The sequence below is a fragment of the Cavia porcellus genome, unplaced genomic scaffold (genome assembly GCF_034190915.1).
Source record: "Cavia porcellus strain 051 isolate PalLab524CR breed Dunkin Hartley unplaced genomic scaffold, mCavPor4.1 scaffold_33, whole genome shotgun sequence".
NCBI classification, from domain to species: domain Eukaryota; kingdom Metazoa; phylum Chordata; class Mammalia; order Rodentia; family Caviidae; genus Cavia; species Cavia porcellus.
In genome coordinates, this window is record NW_026947516.1 from 29,514,389 (window position 1) to 29,539,977 (window position 25,589).

The following is a 25,589-nucleotide window of genomic DNA, read 5'->3' on the forward strand; positions in this document are numbered from 1 at the left end:
AGCAGAAAGGACAGAAATGATACAGAATATCAAATAATAGTAGGAAATTAGCACCAATTAATTTATTGCATATTGTTATCTTAGAAGTAGTTGTTCAGGTCCCAAGATTTAGGCACAAAAAATATCAAACAATTGAACAATGACAGCACAAACTGTTCTTTTGCATGAGCTAACATAGTTTAGTAGTATAGCTGTCTTGTATCTTTTCCCTTCTTTCTTCTTTCCTTTCTTCTCTTGTTCTTTCCTTTTGAGCACTTTCTTTCCTGTTCATTATCACAATATCTACTGCACATTTTGGATCTTATTACTCATTCAGGTTGTTTTTTTGACACCAAGGAGACAAAATGATACTTACAAATATAAGTTTTGTTTTTCATGGCTTGAAATATTTGTAGGAATTTTACTGACAAAAAATTTTAATGAACATTATCCATAAATTTAACTTTACCTCTCAGATTAGCAAATCTTGTATAAAAAATTATAAATTTCATGTGTAATGTTTGCACACTTTCTTTTTTATTGGAAGTTGAAGGAGATTTTTAAAACATTTCTCTTTGGGCTATTTATTCAATTGCAATACATGTACCTGGATAAATTCACATTTTTCACATATATGCATTTTCACATTTAAAGTCTTTTGAGAAAATTCAACAAAATATTTTCTGATTTAAATATCATTGCCTACAAGTTTCCTGTGTAGCTCATGGCAATCCATTTTATTATTTCTTTGTCACTCAATATCATCCTTTTTATTCAGAGCATGCAGGTACATTCATTTTATGAGGTATAATGATAAATGAAAATATTGTCAGATACCAATAAGCAGAGAAACGTGGGAATTTAGAGTACCACTTCCACTCTTGTGACCCTGAACAAGTTTTAAAGTTTGTGTTTCACTTTCCTCTCACTTGCATTAAACTTAGCCCTATTTTACAACAGCATTATGGAAACTTAAGGATATTTCTAGACATTAATCTTCTGTTAAAATACAAGGTATCTATTCATAGATAATAAGTGGAAATATTTAAGGTAAGAAAATATGAGATAATGAATTCTAAGTCAGTAAAAGGGGGTGTTAGGTTACAAATAAACCTAAATGTGAAGTTAAAATTTGAAATGAACGCACCATCTAACTCGCTTTCTCTTTCTTCTGGTCTCTTCTCTTCTCTTCTCTTCTCTTCTCTTCTCTTCTCTTCTCTTCTCTTCTCTTCTCTTCTCTTCTCTTCTCTGTTCTGCTTTTCTCTTTTTCTCCCCTTATGCATTCATAAGGATTAAACCCAGGACCTCACACATAAGGCAAGTGTTCTGCCACTGTGCTATAACAACAAATCTTGACTCACTTTCTTAATTGGGTGTGCAGAGAAGAGATTGTTTGGTTTGCTCCACTGAGCTTCAATAAAGTATAGATATCAATTACTTTGCTTTAAATTTTACAACCATTCATCTCGTTCATTAATGCATGATATCATCCTTGTGGCTGTGTTTTCTTCAAGGAGGCACTGACTAGCCTTGCTCACAAAACTATGGAAAAATATTTTGTCTCATCAGGACTATTAGCCTCACAACAGTAGATTGCTAGTATGCTTATTTTAAATAAGCAGTAACTGTAAATCCTTGACTTTTAAATGAGTTCTATTCAAGGAGAATATTCCTATGTGGGAGTTCCATTCAGGGAGAATATTCCTATATTCCTTTGCAAGTCTGACAAAGTGAGTCTTACATACCTTTGACGTAAATATACAATGTAAGGCATAAAACACATACACAAATACCACAAAGAAACTATTTTTACTTTTAAAGTTACCTTAAAATTATGGTACAGTACAGTACCGCTGTAAATAAACTATTTTTACTTTCAGATTTAAAATGGTAAGGTAGATAAATGAGCCACTTCCATGATGTGTACACATTTATGAATGTTTATAATGCAAGGTCCATTCATATCTGTTAAAATTTATACTGGAATATTCATAAATTGGGAACTTACTGTAATGTTTTCAAGGTACATTTTAATGTATATGTAATACTGAGGATCTAGTCCAAGACTTTTACCTTGCGTTTTATCTCCAGAATTTTTTTAATTTTAATTTTTGAGAAAAAATATTACTAAAACACTCAGTTGCCCAGGCTGGATTTAAATTTACAATCCACTTAATCTCACCCTTCCAGAATGCTGTGATCTTAGCTATGCACCACCACACTCAACTGAATTTCTTCTTAAGTAAGCGTTTCCTCTTTTATTTTATCTTTCCTCACACACATGCATTATCATAAGCTCCTTCACTTAAATTTGCACACATAAACATAACTAGATACACACCAATAAGCTGATACTCAAAAATAAGTCGATGAGATGTTATCAGAGAAGTTAGCAGTTCAGAGTCACTTGTTATCATGTATCTCTGCCACTCATAAATAATTGTACTCCTTGATATTTTTCAACTTTATAGAAAGAATATGAGAGGTACCATATCTTTCTGTAATATGTGAAAGCAATATCACTGAAGATCCTTACATAAAATTTGGAAATATATAGACTATTTGTGTTAGTAGGCACAAGTGTTATTCTCAATAATGAACATTTTAAAAAAACATATAAAGGAAAAATTTCAAGAATCCTTACAAAGGTTTTTAATTCTTCTTTTGTGAAAGACACAAATATAAATGTATGAAGTGCACCAGGGCTGAAAGAATATTTATAATAGCTCAAGTGAACCTAAATGATGACAGCAATAATAGAATTAATAAGATATATGTGGTATATTTTTAAAATAAATATTTGCTATTTAAAACAACCATGCTTCAAATACAAAATATTTATTATATAAAAATATAATTCACAAACTAATAATTTGTTAAATTTAGAAAAAGCATTAAGTTTCTTGTAACTCTTTTTTTAAAAGTGGTATTTTTGTTATTCAAGCTAACTTACTTCCAAGTTACGAAATTTCGTTTTAAAAAATGTTTCTCTATGACTGCCTCAATTTAGCTTGCTATGCCATTACTAAAACAAAGTATCTTTGAAATGCTTTGAGTATTTAAATGGATAATGCTTGTAGCATAAGTTTGTATAAAATTTTTCTATCAATAATAAACCAACATATACCCTAAATACCCTCTCAGTAGAAAACAGGAACCATTAATGATGATTCAACTTAGAATACCTCTCAATTTACATACAGCACAATAATCAATCTGCCTAGGCCAGCAATATTTAAAAGAATGTGGTTAGTCACATTCTTCTGGTATTACTGAATGTACTAGAATTCCCATCAAATGAATAGCAATTCCATCATCTCCTATTTTTCCGTAAGTTCCTTGTCTCCAGGTTGGAATAGCCCTGTGTGGGATACGTAGAATCGGCTCAGAGCCTGTTGGTCCTAAGCTTATGGGCCATTCATCCTAATAGTAGGTATGTAAACCCTGGAAGGATATTTACTAACATTATGTTCAACCTTCTCCTTCAATTTTGCCAATCTTCTTTTTTATTTGTTTTGTTTTATTTTGCCTTTTCCTCTTTCTTTCATTGTCTATTTAGAATTTTCAGTTTAAGTTTATATAAATCTCTTTCTGATACCAGGTAATTTCATCAGCAACCATTTTCTTTTTTTCAGTCTTTTCTACCTTTTCCCTTTTGTCCTTTTTGAACCTCAGAAATTCTTCCTGTTCTTTCTTCTGCTGAGTATAACTTTCTAGTAATTGTAATTTAAACTGGCATTGGCACTCTTTCTCCTGATTTTCTCTTTCTCTTCCTCTTCTTTTAACTTACAAGCATATTTCATGGACAGTTGTATACATTTTTGTTTTTCCCATGTTTCAATCCCCAACTTCCATTTCTTTCTTTCTTCCCCTTTTTGCTTTTGGTTACCTTCCAGTTTGTTATGAAGAAGCACAGAAACATTGTTTCCCTTCTCTTTTAACTTGAAAATGTCCTGCCTCTTTTGCTGCTTTTTAGTTTTCCAATCCTGAATAGACTCTTTTTTCCTTTGTTCTAGAGCCAGAAATTTTTTTTTTTTTTTTTTTTTTGTCTTTTTGAGACAGGGTGCCTATGCTGGCCTTGAGCTCCTTTTTCTAGCCCAGGCTGGTCTGGAACTCGCAATAATCTTCCTGCCTCAGCCTCCTGAGTGCTGGGATTACAGGCATGTGCCACCATGCCCCACTTAAAGCCAGAAATTTTTGATACTATTTCTTGTGTTGCTGAATGACGTTCACCCTGAGCTTTTCCTGGAAGGTATTCTAGAACTTCTGTTATAAACTGTGGGCTTCGTTTGTGTTTGTTTCTCATCTTTACAAAATTCTCATGATCATAATTGTCCCATCCTCCCATTGCCCTCCTGTTTGCTGAAGGAATTTTCCAAATCTACTGCTGCTTCTGGAAGAGAATTTGGTCTCATTTTGTCTACAGGAACTTTGCTTGAGACTGCTCTGAAAGCTTTCTCTGCTTCTGAATTATCCACAGTCCATGAATCAATTTTTTTTGATATGTTCATTATTTGCTGTTTTCTCTTAATGAATTCACTGGATATCAGTCTTTGCTCTTCTTTAACAGTGTTAACTGTATTTTCAATTTCTTCCATCATTTCTCTGAGCTTTTCAACAAGACCAAATGTAGGCTCCACATGTTTTAACTGATGCTGAACTTTCTTTACCTTATTATATATTTTGGCTAATTGTTGCTGGATTTTTGCTCTTTCTGTTTTCCTGCTGTTGAAAATTATTTTTCAATTATTTCAGCATACTATTCTCAATTCTGGAGTCATTTTTCTGGTTGTAGAAATGACTGTGTTTATCTTTTTCTCTAATAATGACATGTTGGAGACCACTAAGAAGCTGCTCTGAGCAGGATTTAAATTTTACTAATTGGCTTTCTATGCTTACCTGTGAGTCTGTCCTAGACCTAGGCCCCTTGCCTGGTGATGGTAGCTGATTCATAGTAAGTGAACCTCTATGAATCACTGGTCCTGGCTGACACCTACAGTGGCCTGTGTGGCCAGAGATACCTCAAAGGGCAAGATAAGGCCACACCTGCGGACACTTGGCTCCAACCTCAATTAACAAGATAGAGACTGTAGCTGCAGAAATTACTCTCTTACAGTCTCACTTCTACCACGTCTTCATGATAAGACAGTGCTACTGAATTGACTTGATTCATTACTTAGAGATGTCCTTGAAGTGACTCCCAATGACCTGCTCATTGCCTGCACTTCCCTCAGTTTCTCTGAATTTTGTCCTGGTCCTAATAAAAGTAGACTGATCCAGAAAACCTTTTGTCTTAACCCTCGGGGTCGCAAGCTTAACTAAGGGTTTTGACCCTCCTGGAGCCCTAAAAAAATCATACAATTTGTCTCTTTCTATTTAACCTCCACCGTACATTTGGGAGATTGGGGGTCTAGGTCAGGACCTGATAATAACTTGATTTTTACATTTATCTGTTGTGCATATGAATTTTTTTCCTTTGTCCCACTAACTTTCTGCTTCCAGTTTTGAAATTGAAAAGGACGAAGTCCACCTGAAGTACCAAAGCAGCTATCGTTCTGTGGTGGAGCCAGCATAGTTCCCCACCCCGCCACCCCCCAGTGCCATTTAGCTCTTAAGTTAACAACACAATCCAGTTTAGTATAATTTTGTTTAAACATTGTAAATCCAAAATAGCCTCTTTATTTTTTTAAGGAACATAAAAGAATGTGTGCCCATTGTTAAGGCTCCGAAATTATGAGTATATTATTTTTGATGAAATTGTTTATACATACACAGTTCTTGCATTTACTACTCATTATGTTAAATCATTTTATTTGTTCCACAAAATTCTACCAAGTGTCTATTACAATTTATTTTTTTATATTTGGAAATAGATACAGTAGTTTATAGTAGGTTACATTGCTATGTTAGTGACATTATAACTTTGTTGCTTCTTCTTGTGAAGAACAATAACACTTTTTACATACTAATATCGGATTCTACTGTCATTCTAGAAACTTTGGAGTTATTGTATATAACAAACCTGTAGGGCTTTTACTTTTAAAACATCTATATATTATATGAGCTACTCCAAATTCAATGATATCAAATAATATTGTTCATGCAATTTTCCTACTAAAGAATTTTAACTGAGAAGAATATAAGCAATTTCTGTCTTGAAATAAATGATTTATTAGACTGTGTCCTTAAATATATTTTAAGCACTTTCAGTTGAATTTTGTTATGGTTTAAATCTGAAATGTCTGTAAAAGACTCATGTGTTCAAAACTGGGACTTTTTAAAGATAATTATATAATGGTGGTGATACTCACAATTGAATTAATACATTGATAAATCCATAACTGAGAGTGCTATTGGGAGTTAGGAACTGGTTGGAAGAGGCAGTTTCCTGGGAATGTGACCTGGAAGTGTGAGCGAGTTTCCTCTAACTGGCCCTTATTCTATGCCGCTACTGCCTTAGAACCAGTCAACAATGGATTAAAAATATGAACCAAAATAATCTGTTTCTCCTTTACATTGTAGGTGTCAAATGTTTTACCCCAGCATGTTAAAAGTGGCTAAGATCCTCTCTCTGTTCCCTTTGTTCTCAGAGTAATTTTGATACAGGACTATAATGACCTATAGCAGATGACGGTCATGCAATTAGCTTTCACACATTGCCTATCACTACGTTCATTTCTCTGTAAAGGCCAGAGCATTTCATGAGAAAGGAGAACACAAAAAAGCATTTTATCTAGCTGGTGTACAGTAATGCCTCAGGTCACAAATGCTTCTGTTTATAAACAATTCAGATCATGAACAGAAGCACTGGGCAAAACTGTGCTTCTGTTCACAAACTCCATATTGGGTAAACACAACATGGCTATCTTCACATGAACCTGAAGGCACTGTCTTCCCCAGAACTGTAGGACTAATTAAGTTCATGAAATGAAGTACCATTGTACTTATAATTGTCTCCCCTCTTTTACTTATTATTGCTTTTCAGGCTGATGCAGACTGATACTCTCCTGGAAAATATTCACAGATAGTCTTTCTATGGAACATATTTTTAGGAGAATACCTGACCCACAATTCCCTGGCTTTCTTATTTGTTGGTTCAGTTTAGATTAATGTTAAGGTCTGAATAGGAATCTGTTATACTTAACTCTGGTCTTTTGATCTACTAGGTAACAAAGACCTATAGAAATCAAGCTCTGAACTCTTCATTACTCAACTCTGAATCGTTCATTATTTTTCTATCAGCTCTCCTGGATACTCACCACAGCATTTCTTACATTAATTGCTTCTGAGCTATGATATTAGCTTATTTTCTGTTTTTTATACCTTTAGCCTTACTATTTGATTTCTAACATTTGTATCTGAATTATGATCAGCCTATATTTAGACACTCTCCTCCTATTAATCTTGGATATAAAACCTATAATAATTGGCTGTCATCCCTTGCTCGAGCTTGTCACCTGGATAGGTCCAGTGAGGACTCCCATAATGATCTATCTACAGCTCTACTCTGCAATTAACCCACTCAAACCAAATCCAAATTTTAGCTTTTACAAGAAAGCCAATATGCAGAATTTTAAAGTCACCATGACTGCCAGACAGTCAGCCATCTTAAGAAAGATATTGTCAGGAAGCCTCAAGCCTAATTACATGACTTACCTTCATTTGTCATCTAAAACAAAGAAACCATATTGATGCATTGCCTCTTGCTTTCTATGGCCTCACAACTCTCCTTTTTACTTTTCTACTTGAATAAGCAAATAGGCAATTTAGCGAACCTCTTCCTTTTATAGATATCAGAAGTGCTCATAGAAAGTCACTGTCTTCTTTTTATTTTTAATCTTTACAAGCAATTCCCTTTTTTATTAGTCAGTTTTTCTGTCACTTCAATGCAATACTCAACACAAACACTTTGAAGGAAGAGTGATTTGATTTGGCTCATGATTTCAGGGGATTCAGTCCATGGCAAGCAGGCTGCAAAGCATACACATCATGGCAGAGGGCATTGTGTACTAAATCTGTTAAGTTCATAGCAACTAGGAAGTAGAGAAGGGTGCAGTGCCAAAGCAGGGTCTTGAAACCCACTAAAGTAACTAATGTCATGCTACCATAACCCAGTCAGGCACAATTAGAATTTTGCTTTATTACTTTGTTCTTCTCAAGCCAGTTAAATTGACATGACTAAGTTTAACCAACTTGAAGACTCAAACCATTTACCATACTTTTCTTTCACTCTTGTTGTATAGAAATGACTTCAAGACCCAGTGACATAACACACCCATTTCACTGTGCTTACAGCTTCTGTGTATAATTTGAGCAAGGTACCTGAGAAAACCTTTGTCAAAATTGGGATGACACAATGGCAGGTGGCTAGAATCATTTGGAAGCCTCCTCACTCACTTAAGCAGCCATGCATTTTGGTTATGAGATGGGGCATAACTTGGGGAGCTGAGTCTGACAAACTATATGTGAACTACTTACGTGGCTTAAATTTCATCATAGCATGCTGGTCTCAGCATCTCTACACAGTAATACAGGGATCCAAAGACAAGTAGCCAAAGAAAAATAAGCTAAAGTTTCATGGCCTTTCCTCTTGATGCCCTTATGTGTGAGAAGCAAACTAACCTATGGCTTGAAAGGAGATTCAAACTGTGAAGTGAGACTTAACTGTATCTAAAAAGAGTTTCTGAGATTTCAAGTTTCCTAGGATGAATCAAGCTATGCCTCAAATGCTGAATTATTTAAATTGGCTCATATTTGCTTAAATGACCTAGAATTATATTAGTGGAAGGGCTCATGAGTGGTGTTGGTATAAATTCACTGCCTAAGAATAGAATTAGATTCACTCAATTTTTTAGTAATGAGCTTTCTTTATGCAGTTAACAAGGTTAATCTGTGGCTAGTTTTTCTACCATTAATTTCGATTTTTGTAAATGAGAGTACAAAGTAGATCTAATTCTTGAAATCTGATTTCAACCTTAAATTAGCTCAAATTAGACTAAAACACCTCTTCACAAATCATGCCATTTATCTATTTTTAAAAATTGAGTCTGAAAGCCCACCCCAACCTTTGAGCTAGCTGTAGGCAAAAAATTTCTGTTTTAAAGCAATTCAGCAGAATTCTTTGCTGCTAACCAAAGATTATTCTGTCAAAGGCAAAATCTTTAATTTTATCATCACAAGTGAATAGTATGAACTGCAATATGGTGATAGAAACTATACACTGGATGCCATTCAAAGAATTATCTAATCTGATTGTTGAACAAATGAACATTGAATTTTGCTGAGAAAATATGTAAGGTTGATATAAGCATGACACATTAGGACTATCTTGGATAAAAGACAAACACTAATAAAGAAGCCTTAAACTGAACAAAGGAAATTTAAGTGATGTTTTAATATTTAGCAATGTGTGCAAAAATATTCAGACAAATAAATGCACAAGCTATTTGTTGCACTGCACGTCTGTAATCATGCAAAGTGCATCAAGAACATAAATGATCCATGCCAATATGGCTAACCTAATTCAAGAATTTTAAAGTAACCGGGAATGGGGGTGCATGCCTGCAATCCCAGCTCTGGAGAGGTTGAGGTGGGAGGATCATTGCAAGTTTGAGAGTAGCCTGTGCTACAAAATGAGCTCAAGGCCAGTGTGAACTTCATAGTAAGACCCTGTCTCAAAAAGACAAAATAAAAAACCTTAATGCATGTCAATATTTTAATAAGAAAATTTAACTTTTAAAATGTGCTAAAATCACAGAATAACTCTTTTGTGTGAATCTTTATACTGCCTAACAGTGTAAATCTATCCAATAGTAGCTGGAATCAATTACTTCTAAAATTCCTAATACCTGATGGTCCAAATCATTCTATATTAATTTGTATACTTCCCCCAATTGTCCATGACTTGCAATAAGGGAAATTATTCAAACTTCAGCCATAAAATAAGAACTTGTTGTCTCCCTTTTAATATTATTTTTGAGAGTTATCAAAGAAAAATTCATTAAGGTACATGACCCAGGTAATATCTCCTAAAAGCTCAATTATCAAGTCCTGCATAAATCAGAAATTGCTTGGCAATCAACTCTCTAAATGCTCAGTCCTAAGCTGTGTTATCTATGGCCTAAGCCACCAAAGAATTTCTAGGCCACACATACAAGTACGGAGGCATTAATTAGGTGATTTATGTTTTCAGTCCTTCTTCCATTTATTTTCCTGTGCAGAGATGCCTCACAGTCTTTCCCCAGTTTTTGAGTCACTAATGATGTCTCCTGTTGCTAATTTCGTGTTCTGGATTATTTTACTGATAGTCACTACAATAAAAGATACTTCAAAATGGCAACTCACCATGCCACAATTAAAATGATGGAAGTGTATAGGTGATATCCTTAAAGACAAATCTCCAAAATATCATCAGTGTTTTTGATGCATCCTTTGTCAAGGAACACATCCCTCTTCTCCCACTACACTGAACTTTGTCATATAAGTACTACAAGGATACACCATAGACTGTAATTCCTTTTTCAAGCTGGGAGTAAAAATGAATGCTGAATAATTGAAGTTAGTAGCATAATCTGGGATTTTGTGGGGTAAAACAGGACATATGATCATCCTGCTTCTTGATCTATGCTGGATATATTCCCATATATTACAGGGATCCTTTAGAAGCACCTGTACATCCTGCTTACAAATTAGTGTCTCTTAGTTTATAGAGAACTTGAAATACCCCAGGATAGGAAAATAAAAACTGATAGAGACCACAGTTGTATTCTCTTTATGTTCAACCTCAACTTTCCCTATTAAGAAAATTCAATACATTTTATTTGTTCTCCTTTAGCCCAAAACTCTTTCTCCACAAATTGTCTCCTGGTGATATATTTGAATTAAAAAGAATTTAGGCATAAAGTATCACATTCATGCATTTATCAATAGGTACTTTCAAATATATATATATATATATATATATATATGCACATTTTATGCGTAGAATCAAAAGAAAAAAATGGCTACAGAGGAAGGAAAGGATAATGTGGAAGAAAAAAGGCTGCAGAAAACAGGGACAAAACAAAAGCATTTTCAAAAATCAATAGTGAACTTCAGAATTTTTTTATGTAGTAGAAATTTTATGAAAGTAGTTTTAAGGAAAGATGTCAAATAGGATACCTTGAACTACTTATTAGTTTTTAGAAGGACTACTTTTGAACCAAATATAGGCAAGTAAACAGTATTCTGTAGTTTTTCAAGCGCACTGATGATATTTTGTAGTATGATGGATTGAAGTTGTTTCAGATATTCTACAATTTCAGTGATTTTCATACACTGAGACTCTATTCAGGTAAAAATATTAATCTAAATTCTGATTAAGAATTGAGTGTATCACTTTTCAGTCATATTTCATGAAATCAACTGAATATACCAAGTAGTTCCAAAGTACTTTTTTTGTCCCAACCCTTTAGGTTCAGGTTTCAGTGAAACTAAATTTTAATTTCTCTTTATCACAAAGTAGAAAGCAAGTTATAAGGAGAAATCTTAGCACAGAATTCAGAGAGCTGTAATAATGTATTTTGGATTCTAGTGTTTGAAATGACATTAAGGAAACATTTTCACATTTTATGTGGTAAAAATTATAGAATCCAATCCAAGTTGCTTTAAATATTTTTCCTATAATTTGAGGAAGATTTGAGTAAAATAAAGATTATCCTTAATCCTATCTATTAGTGATCATGGCATATACATTCTAATTATAATCAGTCCATTTCGTTGAGAGAAAGAAGCTAAATAGGAATGATTTAAAATGAACATATTTTATAATGTCTTGTAGGAAATGGTTGACAAATATGTTAGGAACAGCTTCTCTCCACCTTCATCCTCTCTAGCAATGGCACATTTTCTCTCTTTACTCTAATGACCAGTAGTCCTGTATTTGTTCCTTAAACCCTGGCCCTGTGACTTCATGACAAGTAAAATATGGTAGAACAATACTGTGCAAACTCTGAGGCTTGGTCTCTGGAGGACCTGCAGCTTAATGTTTATCCAATTATAAACTTCTGTGGCGAAAGAACTATCTTACAGGAGAAAAAAGTAACATAATTTTGGTTAAATGAACCAAACACTAGCTATGGAAAAAGTCATTTTGGATCATTTAACTCTAGTCCACTCTATATAATTGCCAACACATAAATGATCTCAGTCAACATATATGAAGTAGAAAAACTAGCCAAGTGAACCTCACTAAAGTATAGAAGTAAGAGTCATAAATCCTGGCCAACTTGGTGGAGTAGTTTGCTATGCAGATACAGAAGTAAATAATGGACAAAAGACTCAAATCCCACTATAAACTCATTCATCTTGATTATGAAGAAAATACATTTATTTTCTTAAAAGTCTGAGTTTGTTATTGCCCATTTGGTCTTGCATTTTATTTTGTCAATTGTGTATTTATATTATATGTATCATGTATCTTCTAGTACTACCTCTCTTTTGTTCTATCCTGTTCACATATAAATATCTGGCATCCATTTTTATACTAAAATATTTTTTCAGTACAGTCTTTATCTTATGTATAAATTGTTGTTTAAAAAATGATGTGTCAACTGAATATAAACTAAAATTAGAAAACATATTTTTCAGCTCTATATCACCACTAGTAATTAGCATATCTTTTCTCTACTTTTTGCAATGAAACTCTTTTAGAGTTAGCTGCGTTCAGTGATTTTACGTTTAATTTTGAACTCACTGAAGTCTAACTTCTGGAGCATCACTGAAACTTGGCCTCATCAAAGATCTTGCTATCCCCAAAATCCAATCAAAATTTTATTTTAGGACTTTTATTATTAAACTTTCCTGCTTTACCTGTTATTATGGGATGTATCCTTTGTCAAATTTATATTCTTTAATTTATAACATTCTTTATTCTTTAATTTATAACATTCTGCATTCCTAGTTTAGCTCTGATAACTCTATTTGTCCTTCATGCTGTCCTGTGATAATTCTTTTTATTGTGGTCACCCTGAAACTCTAGCTTCCTTTTGATCAATAGCCATCAAATTATGTAATATTGTAATAAACTCCAGACTTATGCTTGCTTTTTTGCCAATAAACTTATATTATATTATAGCTATGCCCATTCATACAAATATTGCCTTTGGCTATGTTCAAGCCAAAATTCTTATAGTAAGTTGTGGTGGTAGAGACCATATGGTCCACAAAGCCAGAAATATTTTCTCTCTGGCCATACATGGGCAAAGTTTATCAGACTCAGATTTGAAACTCTAATGTGTTTCTGTTATAATTTCACTATATGATTACCCTAATGGGCTCATTTGTCTCTCAAAAGTCACAGTGAAATTGACCCCTACATTATAGTTGACAGCTCCTAACAATCCTGTCCTTAACCCAGGTTAGAAAGTCCACGCTGAATATCCCTCTTTGATTTCCCCATGCCCATTATCCATTACTGTTTACCCTCTATGACTAGAAAGCTGATCTGTATGAACTAAGCTGCTTAGCCCTTTACTTTTAACAGGGTCACTTCAAATGTGAGGACTAGTAATAAATGGAAGGGCAAATGTAAAAGAAGTTCAGGATACATATTCCACAGGTGCCTTCATTGACAGAACACAGTTTGACAGTCTTTTTCCTCTTACTGAAAGTCACATGTCTTTAACTATGACACTCATGTGTAGTTACATATCTTCTTGAATTACTGTTACTAATCACCTTTCTACATTAGCCCTGAGTAAAGGATTCTGGATCTTCCTGGTTTGAAGCACTTGCATGAATCATTCTGGTTTTCTTGACCTCTACCTGTTACTAGCAGTCCTATATTAAAATCTTAAAATTCATTATGGATATGTCTTTATTTTCTTCCAGGATTCTGATACAGAAAAACTGCCTATTGGACATGTAAATATATGTCTTATCAATTCAGCATAAACTATCCCAAACTAATCTTCACTGTCCCAAGGTAATTTGCCAACGACAGCTCTTTTTCATACATTTATAATTAAAAAATCATTAAATCAACTTTCACCAACATGTCTGTAATACAAATCTGCTATATGCCTTGAGCTTGTTTCATCCTCTCACAGTCCAAAAATAGCAACATTCTTAGTACATTTTCTTACCTAAACACTGTAAAAATTCCTGATCAGTATCCCTGCTTCCACTTTCTACTCCCAATTTGTTTTATTTTTTACAGTTTAACCAGGTTCAGCTTTCTATATTGAAATTCTGACCACATCGGTTTCTTTATGGAAACTTTATATGATATATTTAAAATAGAAGCCAAACATGGCATATTCTTTTCTAATTCCTATATTGTATTCAATGATCTGAGGCAACCTCCACCTATTTTAGTTTTTGAAGGTGTCACATTCTTTCTTGCCTTGCCACTTATAAAGAATAGAGTGATGCTTTTTCATACTTGGAAAGTAAATTTTCACTTTTCACTCCACTTGGATAATTTCCAGTTATCTTTCAAATTTCACATTAGATTCTACTACTCTCAGGAAGATTTTCTTTGCATTTGCCATCTGAATATATCATTTTTACTATGTTCTATATCTGTGCTACATAAAATTTATATTATAGTGAAAACTGAATTATTTTATAGCAGGTTATCAACCAACAGGGGGTAGAAATTCCAACTTTATTATTCACCAGTTTTTCAAAAACATGTATCACTTGCCCATGCCCGGGATAGGAAGATAGATGACACATCATTTAATTAATTTGATCATAAAATGATTTATAATTTTCAATGGTAAGTGACAAATCTAAATTAGGTTCAATTTCATGGCAAATATTTCATGGCTGCGTAAGATGCATGCATGATATTTGCAAAGGCTCTGCTCTCGACATTTCTTGTAGAATAGTTTCCACAGTTAGGATTTTGTGACTAAGTGTTCTCACAGTAGTCACAATGGCACAATGAATTTGAAATGATTTGATAACTTACAACTGGTACTATGAAGGTCGGTAAATTATGACATATGGAATATAAACTGTTTAAACATTCCAAGTAAGTGAACAACTTTCTATAAATCCTTCCTTCATAAAGCTTCTAAAAGTAGTTTTTCTGTACTTAAATCTTTACAAGTGCCAAGTTAATATTTTTATTTCAGCTGAAGAGACATTGCAAACTACAAACACTAAAGCTAGAGCTTTTTATGGTGTGAAGAAAAAAATTATCTCCAGGCATTTCAGGAAATTTATATGCATGAAAGACAGGTGCCAGATTCAACAACAACAACAAAAAACACCTTTCATTGAAAGAGTTAAAACAGAAAATATAACATATTTCTAAAAATTATAATGCACATATTTAGAAGAATTCAAGGGGAAATCACATACCAAAGAACAGATTATTTGTTATAAATGAGGGAGGGAGCAATGCTGTCATTAAAATCCCTTACGAAAAATAAATTGTTTTTTGAGTCGTCTTAAATTCCTCTCACTCACATTTGCTTTCACTTTGATATAATGGTCAGTGATATACTGACTCTGAAGACAGAAAGTAGATTAGTAGCATTCTATATTTGTTCCCAACTAGCGTCCTCACAGCTGTACCAAACCTGCAATATTTCAGCGTCCCTATTCTGTCACTGAATGTAAGGTACTACACAATTTACTATCTGCACCATGCATACTGAATAAGCTTCTCTGTCTTACCTCCCATGTGAATCTCCAAAAGGAAATCAATAAGCAACCTAGATCCTTGCCAAGTACATGAAATAAGAGAATAATAATGGCAGAAATACTTAAGCAATTAAAGGTATGCACTAACAATTCTATTCATTACTTACAGTTTCTTCTGAGTAGTGAGAATTCTATAAAATAATGAAATTTGATGAACATTCTCTTGTTGGAAATTTTATTGTGGAAAGTAGGAGAAATCCTACTCTTCTACATTCCAAAGTTGTGAAGTTCCGAAAGAAAATGATTCTTTATTATGATGATTTCTATCTCTACAGTTATGTAGTGAACGATACACACTTAGAATAAAACAGTGATGGCCAAGTGTGGTGTTACGTACCTATATCCAAGAGCTTGGCAGGCCAAGGAAGAAGGACCATTGTGACTTCAAGGTCAGCCTGGACTACATAATGAGACCAAAAATAAATAAATAAATAAATAAATAAATAAATAATGCAATGGTGAATGACTTGTGTCTGGTCTCTTAGATAATAGCCCTATGTATAGTAAGTAAACTGGGCATAATAACAAGTACATTACAGAAAAATTATATAAATTCTGCTTTTCACAATATAATAAGATTAAACTACAAATTCAAATCCCAGGTACTTTCAGCTCTGAAAAGTTTTGGGATATTTGGTCCAGATATGTTTTGATGTCATCCATTTGAACCACTGAGACTAAATTGATTCTAAATTATTTTCCAGTACCAGTGACTAGAGTCACCAAGATAAGATATAAAGCAGTATATCAGTGACAATATCAGTATTTTCCATCAAACAAGCATTAGGCTGTGAAGGACAAGTCTATTCTAGTCACACAAAAACAATTTGTGGACATTTAAAGATATCCTTGATTCTCTCAACTAGGACTTAATATTGTTTCCTTCTCCATTCTTCCAAACCAACTGATGTATATTAGCTGTGATTTACCTGGTAGCAAGTACACTATAGTTATTATGATAGTTACTTCAGAAGGATCTCTCAAATTATCATTTATATATTGAATATATCTCTTGTCTTTAGAAAATGAAATCCTTTGATTTATGCATGTTGGAAATAAGAAAATATATATAGATACTGAATTTCATGTGCTACATAGAAATTTTAGATGACTTATATAGCCACCCATTGCTACCACATGACACATCATTGGTTGCCAAGGGAAATATCATCATTTTCTACTTCAAAGGCACCTTCAAACTGGACATTATTGGATATTTCATTTCATGAAATAAATTTCAAAGTATAGAATTCCACTCTTGGATCTATTCAGACTAATTATTTATATTAATTCTATTTAACTTGAGAAGGTACAGCTTTTATGAATAATGACTCAGTGTGATTAGGATTATTGGTAATTCTCCATATCAGACAGTTCTTGCGTGACATAGATTCTCTTGAATTCTTTGAGTTTGAAGCACTTGGAAACTAATTCCAAATCTATCTATCTATCTATCTATCTATCTATCTATCTATCTATATGTATCTGCCTCTGGTGATGTTATCACTTTGGTGAGACTACATGCAAGCATAACTCAACATGACTTTTTATCATTGTTTTACAATGTGACAGCGGCCTTCTACTTGGTACATCCCTGTTGCCACTAAGGCATGAGAGAAAGACTAAGTAAGGCATGAGCCAGAAGAATAAGGTGATTGAAACTCTAGTTTTTACCCTGATGAAGTTAGAAGGTAGTAAATAAAATTTTCATGACTTTTCATACCAAATGATTTTTCCATGAATAAGTAGTTTGTAAGAATTTTCACAAATAATTCATTGAATTTTAATAACCAATTATATCTTATGTTAAAACGAGTCAACTTTTCAATCCTCACTTTGCCTCTTCCTCATGACTCAGTCTTTGCCCTCTCCCCCCTCTTGTTTCTCTGAGATTATACTACCCAATAAGTTAGTAATCCATAAGATTAAACTCAGGTACTGATTTTTGAAAAATCTAGACCAACCATTGATATCAGGAAGGATGATTAAAAAAAACAAAAATGTGTATCTCACTTCATTTAGATGTACCTAAAGAGTTGATTAGACACCAGATCATGTTAACAGTGATTCCATTTTCTGATAAGTGAGATTCTTATCACTTATGTTATGCAATTACACCAAGACCAAGAAGCCCTTGATTTTTTTTGCAGTTCATTGAGATTAAATGTAGGTTGATAGTGAAAATCTAAAATACATGGTTGTCGTAAAACAGCCTAACTGTATGAAGCAAAAGCTAATTTAGAATCATTTTAGAGTAGGCTCGCTTCTGTTAATAATATCAAAAATCTAGAAAAAATCAGAACTGAAGTCTCCCAAAAATGAAATAAATTAAAGTTTGAGAAAATGCATATGAAAATGTATTACTTTCTGTAAAAGCCGAAAGGCCTCACATTTCCAACAATTACAAGGCAAACAGGCTCAGAACTTGCTTTATAAAAGATGTTACACACACACAACACAGATACTTTTAAAAAATATCTTGGAAAATTTAATAAATGCTAACTAGATTTTAATGGATTCCATGAATTTTAAGGAATAATTACTTCCTGTTGGTGTTGCAAAGGAGGGATTTGAATATATTTCTAAATTTTTATTAGTACATGTCAGTATAAAATGTTTACCTTCCTTGTGGAAAGTTGGTAAATGCACATAAGGTATCTTAACTCTTTTTTCATTCCCTTTTCTCCTCCTACCTTCTCTTGAGGCCCTTTCTGTTTGAGAAAGACTGATTTTTCTACTTTGCATTATCTGCTTTTGTATTTTACTCTTGATTCATATTTTGGGTTTCTCACACAAGAGAAACTTGTGATATTTAAGTTTGTTTGATCTATTTCACCAAGCATATAATGGTGTCATATATTTGTAATAAAATGACTGGGTAATAAGAATGAGTGAATATATATTTAACACAAAATTTTCTATGCATTGTTAACTGTTATGAAAGTGGGTGATAGGTTTTCTATAACATCTATTTCTACAAATATTGAAAGTGTCCATGTCATATATAATTATTTCTTAAAAATGGGCCTAGAATTTGATTATAAATATAGCCCTACTAGAAAAAGATAAGATATGCAACAATAACAGCCCACTATGACCAAGCACATTAATGCTCCTTTTGTCCCTTTATAATTTATGCCCTAGGGTGGGTGTAAAACTTATACCCTCAATGCTACCCAGAGCAATGCCATATCAGTCAGTGGACTGATTTAGCAATTACACACCCTTGATCCTAGAACCACACTCTAGATCTTGTATTAGGCTTAGAGGGGTATATTTAAACACAAATAATAACATAATTCATATCAATTTACTGTAAAATCCAAGATAAGCATAAAAAGTCATTGTTTTTATATAGTTATCGAATTGTTCGAACACCATTTGTTGAAATGATTGTCTTTTCCATATTGAAACCACTATTAGATGATGATCAACTGAGCATTCCAATTCCACTGACACGTATAGTACTCTTATACCAATGCTATGATAATTTGATTGTCGTTGATTTACGCAAAGTATGTGAGATAGTGTAAATTTCTAAGCTTATTAGCTTCAAATGGTTTTGACTATTCAAGTTTATTCACACTTCTGAATTGTATATACTCAGCATTCAGTTTCTATAGCAATCTGGCCAAATGTGACTTATAATGCAGATGTATTGTATCTAAAGATGAGTTTGTATAGAATCAATGTATTAACAAGACAGAGTTTTTAAATCCATCAGCATGGCATTTTTCCAATTATTTATATTTTGTTTAACTTTCTTTAAATAATGTGTAGTTAAGTCTTAAATTACTGGGCTTTACCTAAGAATTTCATGTTTTGTGATACAATTTTAAGGCTTCCATTGTTGGTTTGTCACAATGCAGTTTATGTTTCATCATTTGTATATATATATATATATATATATATATATATATATATATATATATATTTGGTACCAGGGATTGAACTTACAAACTCTCACTTGCCAGGCAGGCATTTGGTACCAATGAGCTATATCCCTGACCCTCATCATATGTCTTGAAACCTTGTTGAGTTTACTTGTGAGTTCTAATAGCTTTATGAAGATTCTTGTCATTGTCCTGAGTACGAATCATATTCTATCCAACACAGCCAGGTTTCTTCCTTCATTTCTAATCTCTATGACTTTTCTTGCTTTTTGCTTTCTTGCCACAGTAAGTAGAGTCCTTCATTAAATCATTGACAGAATTTTGGGCTTTGTGGGATTATTTCTGATTTATTCCTGACTTTCAGAGTTAAAATCCAATATTTTTCAAATAATATGATGTTAGTTGTGAAAATTTTCAGATTTTCTTTACTGGGTTAAAGAAATTCTCTAAAAGAACTCAGTTGAATATTCTTCTCATTAATAAAAATATCACTAAAACATATTACAGTAGCATTACTTTTTCTATTGTAATAACCAAATAATAATAATAAAACATAAACCTCTTGTTTTACTATGGATGAAGAGTAAGAAATAGATCATTAATAATTTTAGCTGTACAACAGACTAAATAATTATATATCTTGATTATGATATAAGTTTGCACTTAGAAATGTGGTTCTGCCACAAAATGAAACCTTAAAATCAGGACCAGGCAGAGTGTGGCAAAGAAAACGAGGCTTTTAGGATAATGATCCATTTCGTATGGGGGTAATCATATGATGAAACTGTTGACAGAGACATTTTGGAAAATAAATTGTACCTAGTGAATTTGTAAATCAAGAAATAAAAGTCAAAAAAAGATGCAGGTGCGTTTGATGGTGGGTCTTTCCTAAAATAGTTAAAAACAAGAAGATATTGCCTGTGAAATGATTGGCTGAGCAAGGATAAAAGGAAAGAGTGACCCAGAAATCAGATTTCGGGATTCTTAGGATAGAAAAGGCAGTTTTAATACTAATTAATATATATCTTTGTGAGCAAGGCAAATTAAAAACTAGCCATATGTCAGGAACCAAAATAAGAGTATCTTCTCTATACCCACTATTAAATTTTTAGAACAAATGATGATCTTTCAGGGCAGAAATCCAATTAAGATTTTAACACTCAGTAAATCCTCTCACTTGAAAAAAATGACTCAAGAAACAAAGAGCAAACTTATGGCTCTTCTCGTGGAAATAGATAACCTGGAAAACTAAGCAATTAAATTGAAAGAGACAGAAATAGAGGAATGAAGTGTAAAGAAACAACAAACCTGACAGTTATGTGCCAAAATGGTCTGTGTCACTTGTACAATAAGGACCTTACAATCATTAAATACATGATAAACCTACCATTTCATAAGAGAATGTTACTGCAAAAGAAGCCAAAACTCTGGTATTTACAACCTCAAAATCTTCTGTGGAGCTCCATCCTTCAAGAAGCGGTAACATGAGAAAATTGCAAAGACCTGAAAGAGAAATATTCTCTCTTCAGATTACTTGCCGAGGCATCCAAAGAGGACAAAAAAAAAAAAAAAAAAAAAAACGTTCAGAACTTATAGCCAGACACCATTAAGAGCATGAAATGAACACATCTTCTACATAGGATAAACAGGGCCCAAATCTGCTTAATAATTCATATTCTGTCATGCTTTCATCCTTGAAAAGTCTTCTCAATGTTTGCTGAGTCACATTTCAGCATTTTATGAACCATGCATATTCTGCATTTCCCATTTTTTCTCTCTGCATATGAGAATATTAACTTTCATTTCCAAGTTGTGTGTGAAACTCTTCACTTACCCAGTTTTTTTGTTAGTTCTTAGGTCACAGGATTTTGGATCAACTGTTGCTGTAACTGAACTAATGTGAAGAGTCTCAGACGGCACTCAGATATTGTGAAATTTAATCTAAACATATGACAAGATTTTTGGGCTTTCCGCCTTTGGATAGGGGGCAGGGATATGTATATATTTTGCACATCAGAATAATGAAACAAATATTTGATAACCAGCAATGTGGACTGTGATGTCAATGTTCTTCAAAGTTTGGAGCTCATTTATACATAGGCATACATAAGAAGCATAACAAAACCTCTTTCATTTATTACATTCTTGCACACAACATCAGAACTAGATTATCAAAATGGTAAAGAGGCAGATTTGGTAAAAATCCTGTGTCTGAGAGCAGGAAAACCATTCTATGTAGAACTCAAATAACAAATTATCTTTGTATTATCAATTAGGAAGTTTAACAACTAGGCAATTAATATTGATTTTATACTATCATGTAATATTATTCTAATCTATGCAATGTGTTAAGACAAGGAGTCCAAATGTGGACCACTATGGATAATGGTGGAATAGAAAGAGCATAGCCTTTATGTTTAAAAAAAAAATCAGGCAATGTCTTATTTAAATTCAGTTCTGCTGTACATTGGTTATGGGTCCTTAAATAAGTTACACTCTTCTAATCCTGTTTTTCCATTTGTCAGTGGAGCTTCAGCTATATACCTTAATTTTACTGATCATATTGTATGATAGAATAAATGGATAAAAAAATACCTAATAGGCACTTATTGCGGGTATTGGTTTGAACCTGGGTATCAGTGCTTTTAATGCCGTAGTTATTTCAGGAAACAGCAAAGTTTGAACATGAGTCTTGTAATATCTTGCTACTAAAAGTGGATATTTTAGGGCATCATCTGGGATTTTTCTATAACTGCAAACACTCGAGTCTCATCTGAGACATATTGTGTTTCAATTTTCCTTTAAATAAGATCATTTGGAACATATGAAACCCTTACAGAGCTTTGCTAAAGCAGTTTTGCCCTACACCAACAAGATAGCTGATGTGTATAATTAATTCAATGTAAATGAATTAAATTTAAAAATTTAAAATCTCAATCTTGTCTTACAGGCCACATTTCAATGGCATGTTCGCGGATGGATGCTACCATTTTGTACAATGTAGACACAGAACATTTTCACTACTGCTGAAAGTTCTATTGAACAAAACCGTTCAATTATGGCATGCTTGTATTTAAAATGATTGAACAAAATTAAGTTTAAAATAGAGAAATCTGGAAATAGATCTCAGTATCTGAAACAAGTATCCGTGGAAACATATTCACAAAGCTTTATAAAAATGACATAATAAGTAAATGTATCTGTTAAAAAATTCCGACCTAGCTTGAAGATCCTTGGTATATCTTCAATGCATAGGTCCTAGACTGCAATTACATTTTATAAAAGTGTTCCATGCAGCTTTATGGAAAGAGAAAACTTTCCCTGCTTTATATTCTGAAAAGGCTATTTCTTTCCAGCCTGCAATCATGCTAAAGGCATCTCTGAACTGTGTTCAGGCAGCTATCCTCTTACAAGATGCTTCAGGGAATAGGAATTTACTCCCTCTACTTAACCAAGGAGGATAACTAGGAAGCGTGCTGATTTAATTTTTGAGAAAGGTCTTGACGTTTTGCCTCTTTTTGCAAAAATGTCCTCAGGGTTTGAGTGACTCACCAAACCAGTCATCATTTTCACCGCAGGTGAGCAATTGGGGGCACACTTCTGTTAACATGCAGCAACTGATCATTGCCCAGGGTTGTACCTCTGACACACTCACTTCTGAAGTGAAAGATATTTGAAAGTTCTCCTTCCCTTTTAATTGTGAAATCTGAGGCTCTCTTGAGTATTCCTATCTACTGTATAGGATTTGACAGTAAATAATCTGCCACTTTAAAATTCCTTTGCCAAGGGGCCTTTCATTTCAACCTAATGCTTTGAGTTCTAATTTACAAATAAATCTCCTTTGTCTGGTGTAAAGCATATTGCTACAGTGGAATAAATTTAAGTGATGATGTATGGGTTAGATATCTTATTTTAAATAGACAATTTACAAGAGGAGACTTTTCTTCACTTTTCATATTAAAAGGATTTTTAAATTTTGATATGATGTACCAGTTAAGTAGGAGAGGAAAATGACAGAAGGAAAATTTCTAACATAACGACAGCCATGACTGCTGTCCTTTAAATAAATAACGAACCTAGGTGGTTGATGGAATTAAACATATTAAGTTTATTTAAGTTATTTCATCAAATTGAAAACTATACAAACATGTATAGATTACACTTTCACAGAAATTTAAAATTACTGATAAATATTACACAAGAATGTCCAAAAGTATAATATTTACTAAAAGATGTGCACATATGATCTTTGAAAGTATTGCTTTATCTCCTAGAGATTTGCATGTAAAATGGGAAAGATTTCTGTTTATAAAATAGATGCGGAGTTTCATTAAATCATTTTTGTGTTTTCTGCCATATGTATATAGTTACACAATTTATAAAAATTAAAACAAAGCAAGTTAACAAAAGAAATACAGAGCTTTCTTGATTGTTCTTGTTTTTTTTTTATACCTAAACAGTTCTGGTTTTTACCAGGCAGGACATTTGGAGTACTGTCTCAAATCTGGAATGCAGTGTTCGAGCTAAACTGATGCTGTATGTATATCAGATTTTCCCTAAAACTCAATGACTCAAATATCCCTAACTGCTCAGTGTTGCCAAGAGATGGAGAATAAACTTCAAGGAAATGGTCAAATTGCTTACAAATTGTCTACAAATAATATTCTAAACCTGGTTGTGAGTTCAAGCCAAAATCTGCTCTAAGCTTCCAAACAGTATCACTTTCATTTCTAAAATTAACCATTTGCACTCAGGGTGAAGAACATGAAAGATGTATTGTCTTGTTTGGCTGTAATCAGTGTGTCAGTGGGAATTTTACTGTGCTGACTCCCAAGGTAGGAGAACACCATTTTCAGACATACTGACTCCCTTGATTTTAGTCATGATGTTTACTTTTGCAGGGAAGTGGAGTGAAGTGGTACAGAGGCAGATGGCTGGATTTCAGCTCACAATCACCACAGGAAATTCATGAATAGCAAAAGTAAACCACAGAGAAGTCATTAGAAAAAGAAGTTACAGACAGAAAAAAGATTTGAAGGGTGGTAAATATGGAAAAAGAAGGTAAAAGGCATTAGAGGATTCAAAAAGAAGTTAGAAACTTTTGACACTTATGTCATCATAACTTTGTAATAATTGCCACAGAAAATTATGTTTTGCATAAATACACATTCTAACATAGGTACCAGCAATACTTGGAAAATGAGGTTAATATTTGCATGATTGCCTGAGTCATACAAAGGAAAAAAGCTTCATATAGGAACAGGAACTGCAACACAGATATCTGTTTAGCCAGTCTAGTTGTATAGAGGGCTTGGATAAACTCAGTAGCAGATTGTTTGCATAATATGAAAGCGGCTCTGTATTCCATCCCCAACACTGAAAATATAAAATGACATGGGACAAATGGGAACTGTGCTGACACATGAAATGTAGCTAAATGTAAAGAAGTTAGGAAGCACCACATACACACAGAACTGGAGATAGCTTCTTATAAAAGAAACAGACAGATATAGAGAAATAGATATAAGAAGAGAGACATAGGCCAACAGATAACTAAAGATTAGTTTCTAAAGAATATACATATGATCTAAGTATTTTGCATTTCATCCTTCAACCTATGAGGAGAAAAACAAAGATTTGGGTACATTTTTAAAAGATCATGTTAAATAGATCGCATACAAATCTTTTCTTCCTAATTTCTACAGAGATCATTAGTCAAAAATAGGGATGTGGATATTGTCATAATTGGAATTCATACTCTGACCATCAAACTCATTTTTAGTTCACCTTAGGATGCCAAGCTTATGTTTTGTAGAATGACATAATTGTCTGTTTCTAGTAGAAAACCAAACCAATGACCTTTCGTTGAACTGTCTGAATTTCATTAAAAATTTTTATAGATTTGGGTTATACAAGTGCACACATACTTCTAAAATAAGTAATTAATGTGGATTGTATACATATATATTTATATACATGATAAATGAATATTTATGCTAAAGATATAGAGTATACAAAATT

General features: G+C 33.2%; 1 pseudogene; it reads right to left on the reverse strand.

Annotated features, from left to right (window-relative positions):
- Positions 1–3,228: 3,228 nt before the first annotated feature.
- Positions 3,229–5,552, reverse strand: LOC100732366 (coiled-coil domain-containing protein 112-like; annotated as a pseudogene).
- Between the last annotated feature and the right edge of the window lie 20,037 nt (positions 5,553–25,589).